The sequence below is a fragment of the Notamacropus eugenii genome, chromosome 6, assembly GCF_028372415.1.
Source record: "Notamacropus eugenii isolate mMacEug1 chromosome 6, mMacEug1.pri_v2, whole genome shotgun sequence".
In the NCBI taxonomy this organism is placed as follows: Eukaryota; Metazoa; Chordata; class Mammalia; order Diprotodontia; family Macropodidae; genus Notamacropus; species Notamacropus eugenii.
Window position 1 is genome coordinate 195,390,395 of NC_092877.1, and position 22,918 is coordinate 195,413,312.

Below are 22,918 nucleotides of genomic sequence, written 5' to 3' on the forward strand. Positions count from 1 at the left end.
ATGAGAAATCATGTAATATGACCTTCACTGAAAGGGAGATCCTTTCTGTGAAAGGGAAATTTATGATATCTGAAGGAACATAATGAAGAAGGATGTGGTTTGTCCTGACTGAATGACACTGTGCATCCAACACTGGGCTTCGAGTCAGGAAGACCCATCTTCCTGAGCTGAAATCTGGCCTCAGAATCTTACTTGAGAGTCCCTGGGCAAGTCGCTTCATTCTATTTGCCTCAGTTTCCTCTTCTGTCCAAGAATCAGCTGCATGAAATGCCAAGCCCCGCCAGTATCCCTGCCATGAAATTCCCACACATGATGACAGAGTTACAAATGGCAGAAAAAGAAACATAACATCCACAATAACCTGGGCACTTGCATTGAATGAAATGCAGGGATACCAAACCAAAAATCAAGCTTTTGCATTCTCAAGAACTGCCCTTATTTATTTATTATTCATCATTTATTCATTTATTTGTTTTATTCATTAACCTTTCTGTACATTAAACTCTCAAGAGTATCCCAGTCACTGAACTTAACTGAGGCAAAATTTAAATAAATCTCACCATTCCAAATTCGTTGTTTTGTTCTTTAGTTTTGACTTGAAGGAAAGACAACTGTCCATATTCAAAAGATCAAGTAGAACCACAGGGGGGAGTATCCCCACTCATAGTACAATGGAAAGGACCTCAAAATGGTCCTGAGGCCTTTTTTAAAAGCCACGACAAACACTGACCCCCAAGTCAGTCTAAATGAACTCAAAACTCGCCTGGATTTCAATGATGCACGAAGAAATGAAGAAAATAGTATGACACAGTACTGACTATGAGTAATAACTCCAAAGTTCTCTGAGCTCAATGAGTAGATACCATCTTGACCAAAAACCAGTTTGTGTGTTGACCTTTGCTAGGTGAGGCCCTCATTCTACAATAGGCACCCCATGAATACTCTCTGCTGAGTTTTCTTCTGGAAGGGTGAGCAGGATGGCGAGGGGATGAGAAATCATGCCGTATGAACTTCATTGGAAGGAAGATCTTTTCCTTTAAATGGAGACTTAGGGATAGATGCTATCTCAAAGGTTATCCTGAGGAAGAAGGATTTCTTGTGTTCTCCTTTACTGCATTGCACTGGGCCTATATTACTTGCCCTGGAGTCAGGAACACCCTCCTTTCAAACTTCAAATATTGCCTCAGTCTCTTATTGGCTGTAAAGACCTGAGGAAATCAATTCTCTCTATTCGCCTCAGTTTTGTCACATGTAAAATGAGCAGGAGAACATAAAGATAAACATCTCCAGTATACCTTCCAATAAAGCCGCAGATAGGATGACATAGGCAGACATGGCTGAAAAAATATTAACAACCACAAAAACATGTGCACTTGCATTGCATTAAGTGCAGGGATACCACCCCAAAAAATCAAGATTGAGAACACTCAAGAACTTCATTTTATTGTTTTCAATTAGCTTTCTGAACTTTAAACTATCAAAAACATCCCAGTTACTAAATGTAACTAGGACAAACTTTAAAAATCTAAAATTTCAGAATTCGTTATTTTATTCCTGAATTTTGACTTGAAGTAAAAAAAAAAAAATCCATTCTGCAAAGATCAAGTGGAAGCAGAGGAGGAAGATTCTCCACTCAAAGTAAAACTGAAAGAACCCAGAATATACCTGTGGCTTTATTTAAATGCCACGACAAACACTGACACTTCTATCCACAATAATGCCCTGACAGAGTTTCTATGTGAACCCAAAATCACCTATATTTTATTGATTCAGGAGGAAATGACGATAATAGGATTACAAAATATATACTATGAAAAATATCGCAAAAGTTCTCCGAGCTAGAAGCTCACTGAGTCCATATCAGTATGTCAGAAAAACATTTTATGTGTTTACATTTGCTAAGTGAGGCCCTGCATTATGGAATAGGCACCACATGAGTTCCTTGTGTTAGGTTTGCCTCTGGTCAGCATGTTTCTAGAAGGTTGACCAGGATGGAGAGTGGATGAAAAACCATGCCATACGATGTTCACTGGAGGAAAACTGTTTTCTTGGAAATAGAGACTTAGGGTGACATGATATCTCAAGGACTATCCTGAAAAAGGAGGATTTCTGGTGTTCTTCTTAGCTGCATGACACTGTGCATCCAGTGCTGCATCTAGTTTCAGGAAGAGCTATCTTCTAGCGTTCCGATCTAGCCTCAAATTCTTACTAGAAGTGAGAACCTGGGCAGGCACTTCACTCTCTTTGGCTCAGTTTCATCATATATTTAATGATCTGAAGAATAATATGAAAAACCCCTCCAGAATCACTGCTTTGAAATCCCCAGACACGGTGAGAGAGTTTCAAATGGCAGAAAAAAATTTAACATCCACAGCCTTACAGGCTTTCATTGAATTAAATGCAGGGAGACAAGCCTAAAAATCAAGATTGAAAGCCCTCAAGAATTTCCTCTTCTGTCAAATGAGTCAAAACCATCTAGTACCTCTGACAAGAAAGCTCCAGACATCTTGACAGAATTAGACAGGACTAAAACAAAATTCTTCACAAGCATATTCACATCTGCACATGCACTGTCTTATATTCTGGGGATAGCACTCCAAAAAGGTCCTTTGGATTTTTTGAATTGCCACCGCAAACACCTATACTGATATTGACAATAATTCATTAAAAGTCCCCCCTAAGGGAAACTTAAAGTCACCTATTTTCTTGGGGACACCTGGTAAGTTATTTCACCCTATTCGTCAGTTTCCTTATCAGTAAAATGACTTAGAGGCGTAAATGGCAAAGTAGCCCATTATCTTTGCCAAGAGATCTCCAAATAGGTCACCAAGAATCTGCTACAATTCAAATTACTCAGCTTAAACAATTGTACCTTCTTTGGACAATACAGAACATCATGAGGAGCAGAGATGAAAGTAGAAGGGAAGCCAATTGAAATGCTATGTTTTCCAAAATTTGCTTACAGATTTCTTTTTTTCTGTGAAGGATTTGCTTTTCTGGGGTTGGGATTCTGTTTTCTGGCATTTGAATAAATGTTTTGGTGTTGTCTTCCATGTGGAGAGTCTCTTTTTTATATTTTGTGCTTCAGAACTGTGCTAGTATATTCACAACTGCTGTTGGTGGTATGAATATTGCATTGGTACTATCAGTGGGAACCAAAGTTAGGAGAGAATGTATTTATGGTAAGTGAACCTTCTGAAAATCCAATCATGCAATTAAAAATGCGTGTGACCTGTTAACTAGGGAATGCCTATTCAAACGTGAGAATATGTCCTTAATCGATTATTACTGTTCTGTAGGGCAGCTAAGTGATGCAGTGGATAGAGCAGCACTGCAGGAGTCAGGTGGACCTGAGTTCAAATATCACCTCAGACACTTGACACTCACTAGCTGTGTGACCTTGGGCAAGTCACTTATTCCCAATTGCCTCATCCTGTCTCATCTACAGTCATCCTGATGAATATCTGGTCACTGAATTCAGATGACTATGGAGGAGAAGTGAAGCTGGTGACCTGCACAGCCCTCCCTCACTCAAAACAACTTCAAGTGCAAGTCATGTCATTATTTCCCTGATGGCATTTAGTGTCTTCTTTGCCAAGGAAGGGTGAACACACAGACACACACTAATCTATAACAAAAGATCGGTGTCATGCATGCAGAGATGTATGGAAAGATCTATGGGAAGTGTGAAAGAATTTATGTATTGGTACATTTATTTATCTATATGTGTGTGTGTGTGTATGTTTTATATGTATCATCTATGTGCATGATTAATGTAATATAAATGAAAACAATGACCCAAATAAATCAAAAGTGAATGCTATAACATCAAGCATGCCTTTAAAGAAGATATATAAAAAGATACCCCCATCAACTCCTTTGCAAAATAGTGGTGGAAGGCCAGAAGTATGTTATATTGCACAAATTGTGAGAATTTTCTGATGCATTGATCAACTTTGCTGATTTTTTCCTCCATTTTTTCTTTTATAGTATTGCTTGTGTAGGTGGATTTCCTCTCTATTGAAATGTGGTGTAGGAGTACTAGGGGAAGGTGTGGAGATTTAAAAAAAAATCACATCATATCTGGAGGTGCTCATTTGAATTCTGAATGTCTATTTGTCATGCATTTTGTGGACTGAATATGTTTTCACTACTGTTTCAGTGAAATGGCGTCAAAGGCCACTTACAGCACTGAGCATTGGAAATTTTCTTCCTGCTCAACATTTCAAAAAGATTTTCATCCAAATATGAAGGAAGGTGCTTGTTTCTAGTGTATGCTAAACCAAAGCAATCAAAATCCCCGAAGAAACCCCAACTGATGAATGAAAATAAGGAATCCATGGGAGGGGCAGTTGTGTGTGTGTGTGTGTGTGTGTGTGTGTGTGTGTGTGTGTGTGTGTGTGTGTGTAGGAATCTGTTGACACTTTAGAGAGAAAAATCACCCATAAAATATTTCTTCTGTCCTTTTCAAAAATAGAGGAAGTGCATCATTTTTCTACATACTCAAGTTTTGTTCATACAAGATCTTATCCTAACATAGCCAAATTCTTCCAATGGCAATTTACAGCTTGTAAAACCTTCCTCCTTAGGCTGAATTATTCTGATTTCCATTTAAAGCTTTAAGGAGATATGTGGTCGTGAAGGTCATGCCAAATACTCTCATTGGTTGAAGTTCTTTCTCTCCAGCCCCAAAGCTCCCTCCCTTTCCAGCATCACTAATTGTAAATGACAGTGAAAGAAACTCAAGGCATTCTTAAGTATTGTAGGGAATTTTGGCCCATTCCAAAATCCATTCCTTTGAAATATTTGTTTCAGTATGTCACACACAAACACACATGCAGAATCATGTTTGAAGAAGATTCTGAGCTACTTGAGGAAAGTTTACCAGCTTGACAATTTCTAAAATGACCCAGATTTATTCAATTGCTTAGCCCCTCACACCTTTGAGGAGAAATGCTCCATTGATCAGCTCTGAACTTATGAATCTGGCAAGTCGAAGGATACAGACAGAGGACAAAGTGGAAATTCTGTCCCGTACTTCACCATAAATGCGTTCAGCCTTTGTTGTGCCTTTTGTGACATGATTCATTCAGTTGTAAGTGTTCCTTTTCCCTCTGGGATTGGGAAGAACAAAATATTCATGAAAGTTTACTTTCCTGTAGGGCTCTTTATGCATAACTGAAGCATTCTTGAAGTCAAGTGCTTATTGGGGGGAAAAGGATGTTACCGTTACTATTTAACAAATTCTTCTGGGAAAACTGAATAGCAGTCTGGTAGAAATTAGGTTTATGCCATCTTCTCACAACATTCACCAACATAAACTCCAAATAATGCAAGTAAAGTAGAAAAGGTCACATCATAAAAATGAGAAGAGCAAGGAAGAAATTATTTTTCTTACCTATAGGCAGGGCAAGAGGGCTTTATCAAACAATTGTTAGAGGAGATCATATAGGAAAAAATGAACAATTTTTAAAATGTGAACTTAAAAAGTTTTTGCCAAAAATAAATTAAATGTCGCAAAAATAATGTAAGGGAAACAAGTATTTGGTCAACAGTCTACACAATAAGTTCTTTCTAGGAACAACCTACCTTACTTCCAAGATAAACAAAGACCCAATTCAAATAAGTAAGTGTAAGTCATTCTCCAGGAAACAAATGGTCAAAGATATGAACAAGCAGCTTTCAAAGCAAGAAATCCAAGGTATCAACAATCATTATTACGATTTATGAAATTTGTGAATTTCAATTTACTTTAAAACACTACCTATTAGAGAAAAACCAATTAAAGTAACTTCACATCTATCAGACTGACAAAAATGAAAAAAGATGAAAATTCCAAATGTTAGAGGAGTTGTGAGGTAATAGAAAGATTAACGTGCTATTGTTAAATGACTGTATTGGCCCAGTCATTCTGGACAGAAATTTGAAACTATCACCAGGGTATCACCAAAGTTTGTATATATTTGTTTGTGTGTATAATGTATAAAATATTTCTAATATATCAATACAATATAAAGTTAAACAGAATATTAATCAGATATATATGTATACTTAGAATACTATACATATACATGCACACATACATACATATATACATATACATATACATATATATATACAAATATGCATATGTATGTCAAAGAATTTGAACATGAAGGGATGTCTTCCTAACAGGGAATATTTAAACAAATGGTTATATGATAATGTAGGGAAATATTTTGTTTCTATAAAAATAATGATGTGGAAAACTTCAGAACAACTTTATGACCCAATACAGAGAAAAGTGAAGATAAAAATGTGTACAATACTAACATAGTAGAGAAAATCAAGTTTGAAAGACTTTTAAACTCTAATCAACTAAATTATAAAATATGAGCCCAAAGGAAGGAAGATGAAAGATACTACTCAACAGCTGTCAGAAAGAAAATGAATTTAAAATACAGAAAGATACATATATTTCTGGATATCACTATTGTGGGAATTTGTTATCCTGAATAGCAGAAATATATATGACTGGGTTTTTTCTGTTGTTGCTGTTGTCATTAAATGTGGAACTGGATAGTGGGGAAAATAGATTAACCAAAAAACTTTTGACTTGAAAATAACAAACTAAAAAAAATGCAGAAAAAATGTTTTCTTCCACTATAAATATTTGTTATAAGCTTGTTGTTTGGTTTGGGTTTCTTTCATAATGGGGGATGAGGAGAGGAGAAAAGATGAATTATATAAATTTTAGAAATCTAGTTTAATCAAATTTAAAATAAATTTTTGAACATAATAAGAGCAAATCACAAGGTCTAACAAGAACACTTGAAGAAATCGATCACTCATAACTGAGAAAACGAGAAAAGGCTTCATAGAAGAAGTACACTTGGTTTGGAAAAGGATGATTTCTATAGTAAAAGCTTTTGGGGAGAATATTCCAGTTTGGAGGCACTCTTCAGAGACATGAAAAGGCAAAGATGAGATAAGCAAATCTAGCATTCCACTGTAGGTGGACTAGGGAAATATGAGACATTATTTTTAAAAATACCCTGGTTGACTTTAGTCTGGTCCAGCCCGCATTTTATACATGAGGAAACAGAAGTCTTCCAAATTTCAAGAAATCACTGAAGCTCTTATAGCTAGTTTGCAGCAGAGTAGGAATGGCAGGTTTTCTGAAAACCTTTCCAGTACACTTTGATCCCGAACTAAAATTTCTGAAAATAATGCTTTAGACACGTAGGTGGTGCAATCAGGTGAATCAGGAACACCTGAATTCAGGTCCTACCTCACACACATCACATCTGTAGAAAGGGTAGAATGATAGACCCTGTTTTGTAAGGATCAAATGGGTTCCAATTTTATTTTATTTTTTCAGTTCAAGGGGTCATCCCTTGACTCACTTCTTAAATAGACCTAATCACTGAATGGGCTCTAACTCATTCAAAGTGAGAACTTGGAAAGATCATAGCTTTAAAAGGCCAAGTCTCCAACAGTATCCAGGGCTATCTCCAGTTGTCCTGATCTCTATCAGGCCACTGGACTCAGATGACTCTGCAGGAGAAAGTGAGACTTGTGACTGTGTAGAGCCCACCCTCACTCAATTCAATTCAATTTCAAGTCACCTCATCATCTTCCTGATGCCATGGTGCTCTTCAAGAATGAAGGATAACCACAACCTGTGAGCAGTCTAAGCTATCCAGTGGGGATCCTGTTGACTAGTTCCAGTTGGGCAACTCAGCTCATCCTCCTCTCCTCTCTTTTCTGCACATTGGGTATCATGCTCTTACCTGAGGGTGTTCTGCCAAAAGCAAGGCAGATTTTGATAGTTGAAACCTTGGGGGTTATTGGATATGTCAAGTACTTTGAAAATGAAAGTGCTACATAAATGTTTCCTATTATTGTGATGATGGTGAAGACTCTTGTCATTTTCCACTTAGACACTTCTGAGGCCATTACTCCTGTATTCGGGTACATGCTCAGACGCCAGTCTAGACATGGTTGAAAAAGATACTCCTGAAGGCAGCATAAGACTCCACTGGGGGATGGAAACATTAAGTAGGGATTAATTACTGCCCATTGGGGCCTGAAAACATTCTTGGATAGGATTGTCAAATGCTGAGCGGCAGCTTGATTTTTTTAATGTTATAGTGATTTGGGCTTGGGGAAGTATCTTTGGTGAGTCAGGATCACTGAAAGTGGCACAGGACAAATAAGTCCTCACCATGAGAGGACTTGAATACTACAACTCTTCAGGGTTAGCGCTTTTCTTTTTTTTTTTTTCATTTATTTATTTGATATTCATTTTAACAAAATTTTGGGTTCCAAATTTTCTCCCCTTTTGTCCCCTCGCCCCCAAACACCGAGCATTCTAATTGCCCCTATCACCAATCTGCCCTCTCTTCTATCATCCCTCTCTGCCCTTGTCTCCATCTTCTCTTTTGTCCTGTAGGGCCAGATAACTTTCTATACCCCTTTACCTGTATTTCTTATTTCCTAGTGGCAAGAACATTACTCGACAGTTGTTCCTAACACTTTGAGTTCCAACTTCTTTACCTCCCTCCCTCCCCACCCCTTCCCTTTGGAAGGCAAGCAATTCAATATAGTCCAAATCTGTGTAGTTTTGCAAATGACTTCCAAAATAGTCGTGTTGTATAAGACTAACTATATTTCCCTCCATCCTATCCTGCCCCCAATTACTTCTATTCTCTCTTTTGATCCTGTCCCTTCCCATGAGTGTCGACCTCAAATATCTCCCTCCTACCCATGCCCTCCCTTTCATCATCCCCCCCACCCTGCTTATCCCCTTATCTCCCACTTTCCTGTATTGTAAGATAGGTTTTCATACCAAAATGAGCGTGCATTTTATTCCTTCCTTTAGTGGGATGTGATGAGAGTAAACTTCATGTTTTTCTCTCACCTCCCCTCTTTATCCCTCCACTAATAAGTCTTTTGCTTGCCTCTTTTATGAGAGACAATTTGCCCCATTTCATTTCTCCATTTCTCCTCCCAATATATTTCTCTCTCACTGCTTGATTTCATTTTTTAAAGATATGATCCCATTCTCTTCAGTTCACTCTTTGCACTCTGTGTGTGTGTGTGTGTGCGTGCATGTGTGCGTGTGTAATCCCACCCAGTACCCAGATACTGAAAAGTTTCAAGTTACAAATATTGTCTTTCCATGTAGGAATGTAAACAGTTCAACTTTAATAAGTTCTTTATGACCTCTCTTTGCTGTTCACTTTTTCATGCTTCTCCTCATTCTTGTGTTTGAAAGTCAAATTTTCTTTTCAGCTCTGGTCTTTTCATGAAGAATGCTTGAAAATCCTCAATTTCATTGAAAGACTATTTTTTTCCCCTGAAGTACTATATTCAGTTTTGCTGGGTAGGTGATTCTTGGTTTTAGTCCTAGTTCCTTTGAGTTCTGGAATATCCTATTCCATGCCCTTCGATCCCTTAACGTAGAAGCTGCTAGATCTTGTGTTATTCTGCTTGTATTTCCACAGTACTTGAATTGTTTCTTTCTAGCTGCTTGCAATATTTTCTCCCTGACCTGGGAACTCTGGAACTTGGCCACAATGTACCTTGGAGTTTCTCTTTTTGGATCTCTTTCAGGCAGTGTTCTGTGGATTCCTTGAATATTTATTTTGCCCTCTGGTTCTAGAATCTCAGGGCAGTTTTCCTTGATAATTTCATGAAAGGTGATGTCTAGGCTCTTTTTTTGATCATGGCTTTCAGGTAGTCCCATAATTTTTAAATGGTCTCTCCTGGATCTATTTTCCAGGTCAGTTGTTTTTCCAATGAGATATTTAACATTATCTTCCATTTTGTCATTCTTTTGGTTTTGTTTTGTGATTTCTTGGTTTCTCATAAAGTCATTAGCCTCCATCTGTTCCACTCTAATTTTGAAAGAACTATTTTCTTCAGTGAGCTTTTGAATCTCCTTTTCCATTTGGCTAATTCTGCTTTTGAAAGCATTCTTCTCCTCATTGGCTTTTTGAACCTCTTTTGCCAATTGAGTTAGCCTATTTTTCAAGGTGTTATTTTCTTCAGCATTTTTTTGGGTCTCCTTTAGCAGGGTGCTGACCTGCTGTTCATGCTTTGACTGCATATCTCTCATTTCTCTTCCCGGCTTTTCCTCCACCTCTCTAAGTTGATTTTCAAAATCCTTTTTGAGCTCTTCCATGGCCTGAGCCCACAGAATATTTAGTCTGGATGTTTGGGATACAGAGGCCTTGACTTCTATGTCTTTGCCTGATGGTAAGCATTGTTCTTCCTCATCAGAAGGGAAGGGAGGAGATGCCTGTTCACCAAGAAAGTAACCTTCTCTAGTCTTACTTCTTTTCCCTTTTCTGGGCGTTTTCCCAGTCAGTGACTTGACCTCTGAATATTCTCCTCATACCCACCTCGCCTCCTGATCCTCCCAGCCAGAGCTTGGGGGTCTGAGATTCAAATGCTGCTTCCCAGCCTCATGGCTTCCGCAGGGGCGGGGTTGCTATTCAGTGTGAGATGAAATTCAGGTGCTCAGGTGGGGGCAGGGCCGCCTCATGGGCCCAGTTCCCTCAGGGGGTTTATGCAGAGACCTTCCACAATGGATCCAGGCTCCTGCCTGCTTGGGGAGCCCTGGTCTGCCACTGCATCAGCTACTGCCTCCCGAGGGGGCCTGAGTTATGGGGGCACCCCACTCCCCTCTAGACCTTCCAAGAAGACCCTCTCACTGACCCCCATCACCTGTGGGTGGAAGGACCCGCGTGGCCACTGGAGATCCCGTCCCTGAAGCCCTCTCAGATCCGCTCCTCTCCGTGCTGTGGCCGCGGCAGGGCTGGGCTGGGCTCCGCGTCCACAGCACAACGGACATTTTGCGAGAGGTTTGCAGGTCCCTCTGGAACAGAACTCTCCTTTGCTCCACTGTGCTGTGGCCTCTACTACTCCAGAATTTGCCGTGAGTTCCTTTTTACCCATGGTATATGGGTTGTGGGTTCGGAGCTATGTGTATATGCGTCTTTCTCTACTCCGCCATCTTGGCTCCACCAGTTAGCGCTTTTCTTGAAATTAGTGTAATGTGCAAATAATAGAATGTCTGAGTAACAGAACATTTACAGAATATTGGATTTTACATAGTCTCATGCCAGAATTTCAGCGATGACCCCATTGTAGATTCAACATACACTTATTAAGAATCGAGCACCTTAGGATTTTATCTATAGATTTAAGAAAGACCTTAAAAATCAACTAGTCCCATTCCCTCCTCTTTCAGATATAGAAACTGAATCCCAGAAAGGTTATATGATGTCATGCAGTGAAAGAGTTGAACGTTGGACTCAGATACCCTCATTCCAGAGATAGGAGATGGCCCAGTGGATAGAGTAAAGGTCCTGGAGTGAGGAAGACTCATCTTCCTGAATTCAAATGTGGCCTCAAACACTTCCTAGCTGTTTGACCATGGACAAGTGACTGACCCATGTTTGCCTCAGTTCCTCATCTATTAAATGAGGGGCAGAAGGAAATGGCAAATCACTCAGTATCTTTGCCATGAAAATCCCAAATGGGGTCACGAAGAATTGGATACGATTGAAAAAGAACAAGTTAACACAACTGACCCTCCAGCAAAGGACAGGCTATTCAGAATGGGGGGACTGGTTCTTGGAGAAGGAAGAAAGGCCTTAGAGTATTAAATGCTTTCCTGCAATACATCTGCTACTTGGCAAGGATTTTCATTATTTTGAACACAACCAGGGTGCTGTTAAAAAAAAAAAAAACAAGACTATCTTGTGCATACTCAATTATTATGGCCAATAATCAATCCTTTCTTGCTATGCCTACAAATGATGCATTTGCCTGTCTTTCCTCCTGAGTCCATCAAAGCAAAAGTAATGCTTCTTATGAGTCTTGGATTTAAACCGTGGTTAACAGGAAGAACGAATTTTCTTAAATTAATGTTCTAGATTGATACATTGTTACCATATCATCATGATGATTATTAGGAATACATATTTGCTTAACCTGACAAATCATAATTACTTTTATCCTACTTAGGACACAGACAGAAAAACATGTTCTTTGTGTCCTAGATATTGACCCATTCAGTGGTACCTGTCTTTGGAAATCCATTGAGAGCAAGTGAAATCCGTTTGTAAAGTCCCTGTAACTTCTTTGAAGGTAGTCCAATATTTAATGACTCTTTTTATCTGGTTCTTCCAGGGCACTTTTTTTATTATTATTATTTTGATTTCCTCTCCCTTTCTGACCTACCTTTTCAAAGAGATTCTTTTAGAGGAACACTGTTTCCTAGGATTTGAGAATGTAGCTAACGGCCATGATACCCCACTGATTTACTCAAAACTAATTGTAAAATTCAGTATTAAGATTTTGAGAGAAAAGTTTTCTCTGTTTAGTTCTCTAGAGCTGGATAGTCATCTGAGGCCTAGACCTAAAATAAAAATAAAATAAAAAGCTAATGGGGCTTTTACCACTACTCAAAAGTAGTAATAAAGTAGCTTGCAAACATGATCCAATTAAGAGGAATGAATTTTGATTGAATCTGAAGACATGTCCTATCTTCTGCTAAAGCCACTGGCTGTGTACCAGAGCCAATGATGCCTGGAGGCTCCTGCAAATGGGTGGGCTGACTCCTGGTGGCAGGATGCTGTTCCTAATTTTAAGAAAACTGAATAAGGAACCTAAAAGCTGCTTGAGAAAGGTTCTTGGGAATAGGTTTAGCTCCACACTCTAAAAGAGACCACCAGAAGAATGTAGGACCCACACAAACGGTAAAATTGCACAGTACAGTAAAATGTAGTGTGCCACTACTACCCAAGATCAGGACCTGAAAGGGAAAAGAGACTGTGCCTAGCTGTGGAGCAATTTGGCCTGAGTGAAGGACTGTGGGGGATCATGGCTTGAACCAAGGATTGACTCTTCAGCAGCTAAGGGACAGAACAAAAAGTGCAAAGGCCAGGTCACAGAAAGAGAAAACTAGGGCACGGTGTGTGCTTGTGCGTGTGCGTGTGCGTGTGCGCGCGCTTGTGTGTATGCATGTGTGTATAGGCATTGGGGCAAAGGCTGGAATGGGAGAGGGAACAGCAACATGCGTGATGGCTACAGGGCGTGAAAGGTTGGTGGAGCCAGGTGTCCCTGGAAAAAGTGGCTACTGGGTGGCTGCAGGAGGTCCTGCTCGCAACAGGTACAGGGGTAGTACATGGAGATGGGAGTGCTCCACGCAGCTGGGGACAGAACCCGCGGATACTAGCGTCTGTGGGCACAGGTGTCAGTCCAGCTGGCGGAGCTCCCGCCTAGGAAGGGCGGGAGGCTCTAGAACCACACTGAGCCGCTCTCAGCGTGCCTGTCCCGGGGGCTCTCCCAACTTCCGCGAAGGATCCTCTAACCCTCCCCACAGGTGCGCCCCAAAGCTGTAGGGGCTCGTGGGGAGCTGAGACTGGGGAGCTGCCACGCCGGGACCGGAATGTCTCTCACGGAGCTGAGAACTGGAGCGGTTTTCTTGGTGGCTGAGTGGGGAACTGGGGCTCCTCTAGGGGAGGCGGGAGCCCGTGATGGAGAAGCCAGGTGCGGAAAGGGCACTGGATGAAGTTTTGCGCAGCCCAGTTCTGCTCTGGTCCCATCTGGAATGAAGCCAGATGCAGGGAATGATTTCGCTCCAGGTCCCCGAGAAGTGAGTGCTTCAGATAAACAGAACAGCGGCTGTCTACCTCCTCCCTCCACCCCTTGACTCCTCCTTCCTCTCCCAGACCTGACCTTTCCTCACTGCCTGCCACCTTTGCACAACACCCGCCTCCCACCAAACTACCTGTCTCCAAGTTTCCCCAACAACCCCTAAGAAGCATCCCTCCACCACTCCCTGCCCAACCTCCTTTCCAAACCCCATCTTCAAAGTCTGTCCTTCACCTCTGCTTGCAGCTGTTTCCTTTCCCCCTGCCCCAAGGCTATTAATCACTCTCATCCCTTGAGGTATTTTGAAATGTAGTTCAGGCAGCTTATTTTCATTTGCTTTTTTGTCGTTTTTTTTTTTGGGGGGGGGGGGGCAGGTCTTGGAATGATAACACTTTGAGAAATGAGCTAGCGAATGGGCTCAGAGCTACATAGATATCTCCTTTACAAAGATATGTCTTTGGTTTGTTTGGCTGAACGTTGATTTAGTCTAAATACTATCCTGACTTTCCCATCAGACCACTCTGTAAACTGCTGAGGAATTTCTACGACATTTGTGTAGAAGGAATACCTGGCAGCAAAGAGAAAACAAGTGAGTTGACATTTCCGTAATGTTTTTGTGGCATTTTGTAGTGAAAAGGAAAGTTCCTTTGGAATCTTACGTAGAGGAACTTAATTTCATCGTTATTGTCATCTATTCTTGGTGACGTGCATTTTCCTTAATTAACATTGCTTTGAAAAGGTGAATACTTATTTTTGCTGTTTAGTAATCACATGTTTTCATTTTGACTCATCTTATAGGAAGGTAAAAAAGGCAGATATAAAGATTTATTGATGAGTAAGTTTATCCTTAAAGGTCAATTACTTTATGGTATACTTGTGGGTAAAGTTTTTGAATGAGATGTGAAATAAGTGTTCATAATGAAATATACTGTGCTGTACATGCAGAACATAATAAGGATGCTATGTGGGTAAAGAATATTAATATTAATTTTAAGGAAGAAGAAAACAAACTACTTGTAGAGATACAACAAAAATGATGAATTATTTTGCATTTCTGAAACAAAAGAAAGCTTGTCTGCTTGCTTTCTTCATTTTCTTGCTCAAGTGAATGGAATATAGGGACACTGAGAATCAGGTAAGTTTCAAAGCCTGAGAGTTTTCCTGTAGTCTTGGTTTTTGTACTGTTTTGTTAACAATGTTTTGAATCTAATGTTAAGGCAAAAATTTTACTTATTCACCCATGTAAAAGTAATTTTTAAGTCAAAGTATACTAGAAGTATGTTTTCCTGTCTATGTGGAGAATTTATTCTTGTTGGTTTTGAAATATTCTTAAGGTTAAAAATGATATTTTGTCCTTTCATAAGAATGCTGAGTATAACATACGTCAGTATAGTCAAATATCTTATAGGAATGCTGTTTTGCTAATAATTGATGACTTTAATGTGCTTGTGAACGTGGATCTCTGGCCATGCTTCAGGCATACATGAAGTATGCTACACATTAGAAATACGATCATATAAATAATTGATGTTTATCTAATTCTCTAAAGTTTACAAAATACCTTACATACACTGGGGTGTAGAGGCATGAGGGGAAAGAGATGTCATGTTGTCCTACACCTTCATTATTCCCAGATGAGAAAACTGAGACCCAAAAATGAAGCCCAAGGTGGTTAAGTGATCTGCTTAATGCCCCAGATGTAGTGAACAATAAAGAAAAGAGGTGAACCCCTTCTCCAGAAAAAGTGAGCTTTTCAAGGTATCACATGAAGTCCTATGCACATGGGATAAAAGGGAGAAATTAACGGTCCACGAAGAAAATAAACCATATTTATTACATAACAGACTACTGAAACTAATTTTTTTATTCATCAGAGTTCGTATTTTAAAAAGTGTTCATTTAAAAATGACTTTGAACATTCATCAATAAGGAGAAAATAAAATGCCATAAATATGGGAATTTTTGATTAATTGTGAGAAAAGGTTGCTTAACATTTCTAATTAGAAAATACATTCACACTTATCTGAAGACTTCAGAGGTGTTATCATGAACCTATCAAAGGATGATCTCTTTTAGATGCGTTTGGCTAACATTCAACTTGGTTGTGTGGACTAATATTTATATTCTGCTTTGAAATTAATGGATATAGTTACATTTTGTGAATATCCTCCAGTTTATCTGGAATGTCATTTTTTGAAACTGCAAGAAATGGCATCAAAGGCAATATTAATTTTATGTTCTAGAGACTCAAGTTGGGATTAGTGTAAAGTGAGGTTTAAGATTCTAATTTCATTATCTATGTTTTGTTTATATCAGATGCAGTGAAGTGATATCCCCATTGTTATCGGGAAGTGTAGGTTTGTTTAATGATAGGAAAATTTTAAAAATGACCAGGTTTCCAAATTGCACAACAAATCAAATACAATGTTCATTTTATGCATTTTTACATTTGGTGAGGATAACGAAATTTTGTGACAAATTGATAGAAAAATCATCTTTGTAAGAAGGTGTGAAAGATGAAATCCTTGTGGAACAGGATGTCGATGAGGGTCTATTTTTTTTAATTGCCTCTAACAGAGAACATGAGCAAATGAAAAATAAAAAATGTACTGACAAAAGTATAGAAAAGTCTGAATCAGCTATAGGATAGTAAATGGAAAACTACTGGTGCATAATTTTGTTTTCTGTGACCCTTAATATTACTCATAAGAACTCTAACGAAATATTACAAAAAAAACCAAAAAGAAACAGCTACAAAATTGAAAACCCAAATGAGGAGTACGCACAAAATTAAATTAATGAGATAGTTAAAGCCAAGCAGAGGTAAGCAACACAGAGGCAGAAATTTCAACTCGACTAGGGTCATATTAGCAGCCAAGCTAAACAATGACTGCTATAAAGGAATTCCTGGGAGAATGCTAAATTTTGAACCTCTGAGCTGAATTCTGCCCGTTGCTATTTGTTTCTATGTGCTCCTACTTAATTTGTGAATTTCCCATCCTTTTGAAAGCCCACAGTTGTATAAGGTCTCCCACTCCCCTCCATCTTGTCCCCCTCACTTCTCTACCACCCCCAAGACAATCTACAACTAAGCTTTCCCAGGCTAGTGGCACCACTTGGTGGCCAGGGTGAGTACCATCTAGCTCCGTCTCCATTTCCCAACCACTTTAATTGTTCCCTCTCCTGGATAATAATACATACACAATGTTTCTTCCCCTACTCTTTATTTTCCCTCTATCTTTCACCTCTGAGAGATCAGTCAATTTCACTTAAGATAAGCTTTATCTCACTTGTGCACAAGCATCCATTACTGCTTTTTGCCTCTGTCTTTCAAATCCTTCTGAGCCACCTCAGGAAATTCTGTTTCTCCTTCTGTTCCTCTCATCATTCCATTTCTGAACTAGAAAACAGTCTCAGTCTTGGTAAGCACGGATGTAGTATTACGTCTGCACCAAGAAAAAGGAAAGTTTTGAAGTAGAATCACACCTAATAAAGGTTCAGTGTCATTAAGCTCTGACGCTCTTGAGAATACTCAGAAGTGCCTTTCAGAATGTCCATAAAAGTCTCTGCTCAGTAACATGTTTGTCTTCAAGCAACAGCTTCAGGATCAATACATGTTGACTGAACTAGAGTAAATTATTTAAAAATGACTAAGTACCAGACAGCATGTTAAGTACTGAAGATGCAGACATGACACTTCACACCAATCCTAGTCCCAGGAAACATGAAATTGTGTGTGGGGAGAGGGTAATTGTGGGGGACAGTGACTATGACATACACTGATAGACATAAATAGTTGCCATATATTTCTTAACCAGGATATTGGCTTTTAATAACTGCTTGTTGATTGACATAACAGGTTAAGATTGGATGAGTATTATCTCATTTGAGCCTCACAGCAATTTACTACAGTTACAATTTGCATTTCCCAGGTAAGAAAAATGACGTTCATGAATATTACAGATATTTTACCATGGTCACACAACCAGTCAGAGTGAGAAATAGGTTTCAAATGCAGGTATTTCCTGACACTATGCCAAGGACCCTTCTTTTCAATGCTTCCTAATCATTATTGCATGATGCAGTGCAGACTGTGTTCGAGAAAAAGGGAAAAATCCAGTCAACGTTCTAGGAAAATTTGACAGTACCTTTGCGTGGGGAACAGTGAGAATCAGAAAAGGCTTTATGGAGGACTTGGTGCCTGACTTTGGTTCTGAAAGAAGAGAAGAGGTGTAGTATGATGGGAGAATGGCCAAAAGAAATACACTGAGGTAGCAGTGTACATAATGAGATCAGAGAAACTTACTAGTCCAGCATAACAGGGACATAAGAAGATATCAAGGGGAAAGTATGAAGTTAACTTGGAGAGGTACACAAGAGCTAGATTATGGAGCAAACTAACTTTTATTAAGGTGTGAAACTGCTCTTTTATGTTTCAAGGCAATCCAGAGGACAATCATACGGTTTGACTTGGAGTATTATTAAGAAGTTTATACTAACAGCTGGAAAAAATATTGCAAGCAGCTATGAGAAACAATTCAAGTAATGTGGAAATACAATCAGGATAACACAAGATCTAGCAGCTTCTGCCTTAAGGAATCTAAAGGCGTGGAACATGTTATTTCAGTAGTCAAAGGAACTAGGACTATAACCAAGGACCCAGCAAAACTGAGTATAATACTTCAGGCGAAAAAATGGTCTTTCAATGCAATCTAGGACTTTGCAGCATTCTTGATGAAAAGACCAGAACTGAAAAGAAAATCTGACTTTCAAACACAAGAATGAAGAGAAGCATGAAATGGTAAACAGCAAAGAGAAGTCATAAGGGACTTAGTAAAGTAGAACTATTTACATTCCTACAGGGAAAGACAATATTTGTAACTCTTGAAACTTTTTTCAGCATCTGGGTAGTTGGTGGGATTACACACACACACACACACACAGAGCACAAGGTGAATTGAACAGGATGGGATAATACCTTAAAATAATGAAATTAAGCAGTGAGAGAGAAATATATTGGGAGGAGAAAGGGAGAAATGGAATGGGGCAAATTATCTCTCCTAAAAGAGGCAAGTAAAACACTTTCCAGTGGAGGGGAAAAGGGGGAGGTTAGAGAAAAAACATGAAGCTTACCCTCACCACATTCGACTAAAGGAAGGAATAAAATGCACACTTATTTTGGTATGAAATCCTATCTCACAATACAGAATACTGGGGGGAAAAGGGATAAGCAGAGTGGAGGGGATAATGGAAGGGAAGGCAGTGGGATGAGTGAGCACTCTTGGGAAGGGATAGGATCAATAGAAGCAATAGGGGGCAGGATAGGATGGAGGGATATATAGTCAGTCTTACACAAATCAACTATTATGGAAGTCATTTGCAAAACTACATAGATATGGCTGATATTGAATTGCTTCTCTTCCCAAAGTGAATGGGTGGGGAGGGAGGGATGAAGAGAAGTTGGAACTCAAAAGTTTTAGGAACAACTGCTGAGTATTGTTCTTGCAACTAGGAAATAAGAAATATAGGTAATGGAGTATACAAGTTTATCTTGCCCTATAGGACAGAAGAGAAGATGGGGATAAGGGAAGGAAGGAATGTTAGAAGGGAGGGCAGATTGGAGATAGGGGCAATTAGAATGCTTGGCATTTTGGGGTGGGAGGATGGGAGAAATGGGGAGAAAATTTGGAACCGAAAACTTTGTGGAATGTCAAAAACTGAAATAAATTAATTAATTTAAATTTTAAAAAAAGGAATCAGGAAATTAAAATTAAAAAACAAGAAATGTTAAGTATAGCAATTGGACAAGATAAAGAATTTCAAGGAATTAGAACAAGCAAAGAAGAAACTAAGTTATCACTCTTTGCAGATGATATGATGATATACTTGGAAAATTCCGGAGATTCAAGTAAAAAACTAACTGAAAAAATGAACAACCTTGGCAAAGTTGCAGGTTACAAAATAAACCCACACAAATCTTCTTTATTTGTCTATATATGTATATATATGTGTATATATATATATATATATATATATATATGTATATATATATATATATACATATATATGTATGTATGTTTATCTGTTAGTAACAAAGCCCAACAGCAAGAGACAGAAAGAGAAATCCCATTTAAAGCCAGGGTAGACACTGTAAGATATTTGGGAGTGTATTTGCCAGCAAACGCAGGGACCATATGAACAAATGAGTTCATGATAAAATTTATTGGTAGGCGCAGGCAAGCATGGTGGTGAAGGGTTATAAAATGCTGTCCGTGCATCAGTGGAAGGAAAACCCAGATATGAAACCTTCATCACTTAATCATTAGATTGGCAAATCATGAGCAATCGGCGGCCTTAGAGAATTGTCTGGATTTTTATCGTCGTGTTTAATACTTTGTGTGTACACATTTGAATCCCTATATTAAGAGATGACAGAGGGATATGGTGGAGAAACTCCACTATGAACGCAAAGGAAGAGAGGAAAACCTCTTTTCAGCAAAGAAGGCAACCTTCGATTTTTGCCCATCACTTTCTTAGAATACGTCTAGTAAATTTCACCATGATAATCTGAATGGGGTCATTTCAGAAAGTGTACAAAATTATAATGAAAATAATGTGTAGAAAACTATCTCTTGAAAATCATCTTTCCATGTGACCTCAAACACAAGTCTCAGCAACTACCATTAAAATCTTAAAGGGTACTGCTACAAAGATTGCAGAAGTATTCTTCATCAGCACCATTCCTTGTATTGAAAGGCTGGCTATACTGGACATCTTCTTCTGTACTGACCAGTTCTAATCATTTTGGTATTTTCAGTTACTCCATGGAACTTAATTTCATTATTTGGTATTGTTTTAACAATTTTTCCATTTATAAAAATTTGGTGAAAGAAAGTTATTTCAGTGACAGAGTGAAATGAGGGAGAGAATAGTATAAAAGGTGGGAGGACAAGATGGAAAATAATACAGTTAACAATAGTAAAATTAAAAAAGTGAAGCATGTTTATCTGATAAAGGCCTCCTTTCTATAACATACAGAGAACTGTATTAAATTTATTAAAATAAGAGGCAGTACTGAAGTGTGAGAAGTGACATAAGATACAAAAGTTTTCAGATAAAGGAATCAAAAGTATCAATACCCATACCATTATATATATATATACACACATATATGTATATATATACATATATGTATACATATATGTACATATATATGTATACATATATGTATATATATATACATATATATACACATATATATATATATACATATATATGCATCTAAGTATGTATATTATTCTTACTCACTGTGAGCCGTCTGAGCTGCTTAAGTTAACCTGGAGTACATTGCCTTAGATTCCTTCACTTCCCTCCCTTCCCTTCCCTTCCCTTCCCTATATCCATATTTCTCCTTATTGTAGACTACTCCTAGGCATATAAAATTATTCTTTGGTGTTTGTGTTGTTGTCATATGAGCCATTAAATAAAAGAAAGTCTACGAGAATGCTGAGGACTGATCCAGGTCCTAATCTTAGCTCTGCCACTTCTCACTATGAATGTAACCTCTGTTAAGTCTTTTCACCTCTCTAGGCCTCACTTTTCTAATCAGGACTAAAGATAGCATAGGACTAGATATTACCAAAGGTCCTTTTCTGACTTGAAGGTGACATTTCCCAGTCTTTTCAACTTCTAAGAGAATGTGCAGGGAGTTCTTGTGCTTATGTGCAGGAGAAGCAATAGCAATTCATGTGGAAAATGGGCCTACAGCAAAAACTGAGTAAATATTTAAGAAGGTACTTTGGAACAGAAGATTGCCAGGCCTAGAGGCCTGTGGGCTACCCGAGTCTTCTTACCTCACCTCCCGAGGTCTTCGGTTGGCCAAACCGGATGCTCGTATGAGAGAAAGGACGTTCCAGAGTCGAACAATGGTTGAGCTTTATTTCAGGATCTAGTTACAAGTGCAGGGGAATTCTTCCTTAGGAGGGAAAGAGAAAGATCTCCCAAGGAGGCAAAGATGTTACAATAAGAGATTGGAAGTAGAAGTACAAGCGGGGAGAGAGGGGGAGGGGAGAGAAGAGAGAGGAAAAGCGGAGCCTTGTTGTCCTGTCCGCTCCGTGCCCCTCTGCCCAAGAGAACTTTCAGGCTTTCCTGATCCTACCTAAACTCTCCAGCAGCATAGTTTGCATCTGAATACCGTGCTGTTAGATAACAATAGTGTGCCCAGATCCGGGACTATCTCGAGGGCGGGGAGAGCTCTCTCCCATCACGTTTCTCACGGGAAGAGGCGGAAATACACCAGATAGCTCGGTTCACCTCGATTCCCAGCCGTTTCCTGGGGGGGTCTCGTGAGAACTCTAAGATTTAGAAGTTCCCACCTTTACCCGCCCGAGACTGTCCACCTGGAACTGAGCTTCCAACCCTAGCAGAAGATAAATTTTCTACCACTGAAGAAAAATTATTTACCATTCACAGATACATACACATACTGCATGGCACATATACACATTCACAAACACACCCACTAAATACACACACACATATACATATATATACATAAACAAATATACATTTATATATATACACACACACATACACACAAACACACACACACATATATGCATACATTCACTCACCTGCCCATACAAACATAAACACATTCATAAAAACACACGTATTCATAAAACACATACAGTTACATGCAGACCTTCACACAAATATCCACATACACAAACCTACTTGCATACAAATGCATATACACAAATACACAAGAAAACACACAAAGTTACTGTACAGACTTCTAGATCTCATGTTCCTTATGTAAAGCTAGCAGAGTTCTCCCATGGGATGTCTACACATACTATGATTATATTATACATGACACATCAAACACAAAAAGTTCATGAAAGAAAATAAACCTTTCCCTCACCTTGAATTTGAGATTTCTCCTGGCTATCTGGAAAACAGAAAAAAGGACAAAAAGAAAAGCCAGTTCTACTAGAAGCTGAGAGGTATTTTCATATTAATTTTTTATGAATGTCATTGTTTTTCATCTTTGCATTCAGTCATTGAAGTTTCTCATGGGTTTGGCTGATGGAAAACTTCCATCCATAACCCCCATCCAGTTGAGTACTGGAACAAATTTATAGGTAAAATTGACAGACAAATAGGAGTAGCAGGAGGCTACCAGTTTTCAAATACAAGACCATTTCCCATGTAAAGAAACACCTTAGCTCATATACATACACACATTTGACTTCACTCAGCTTTT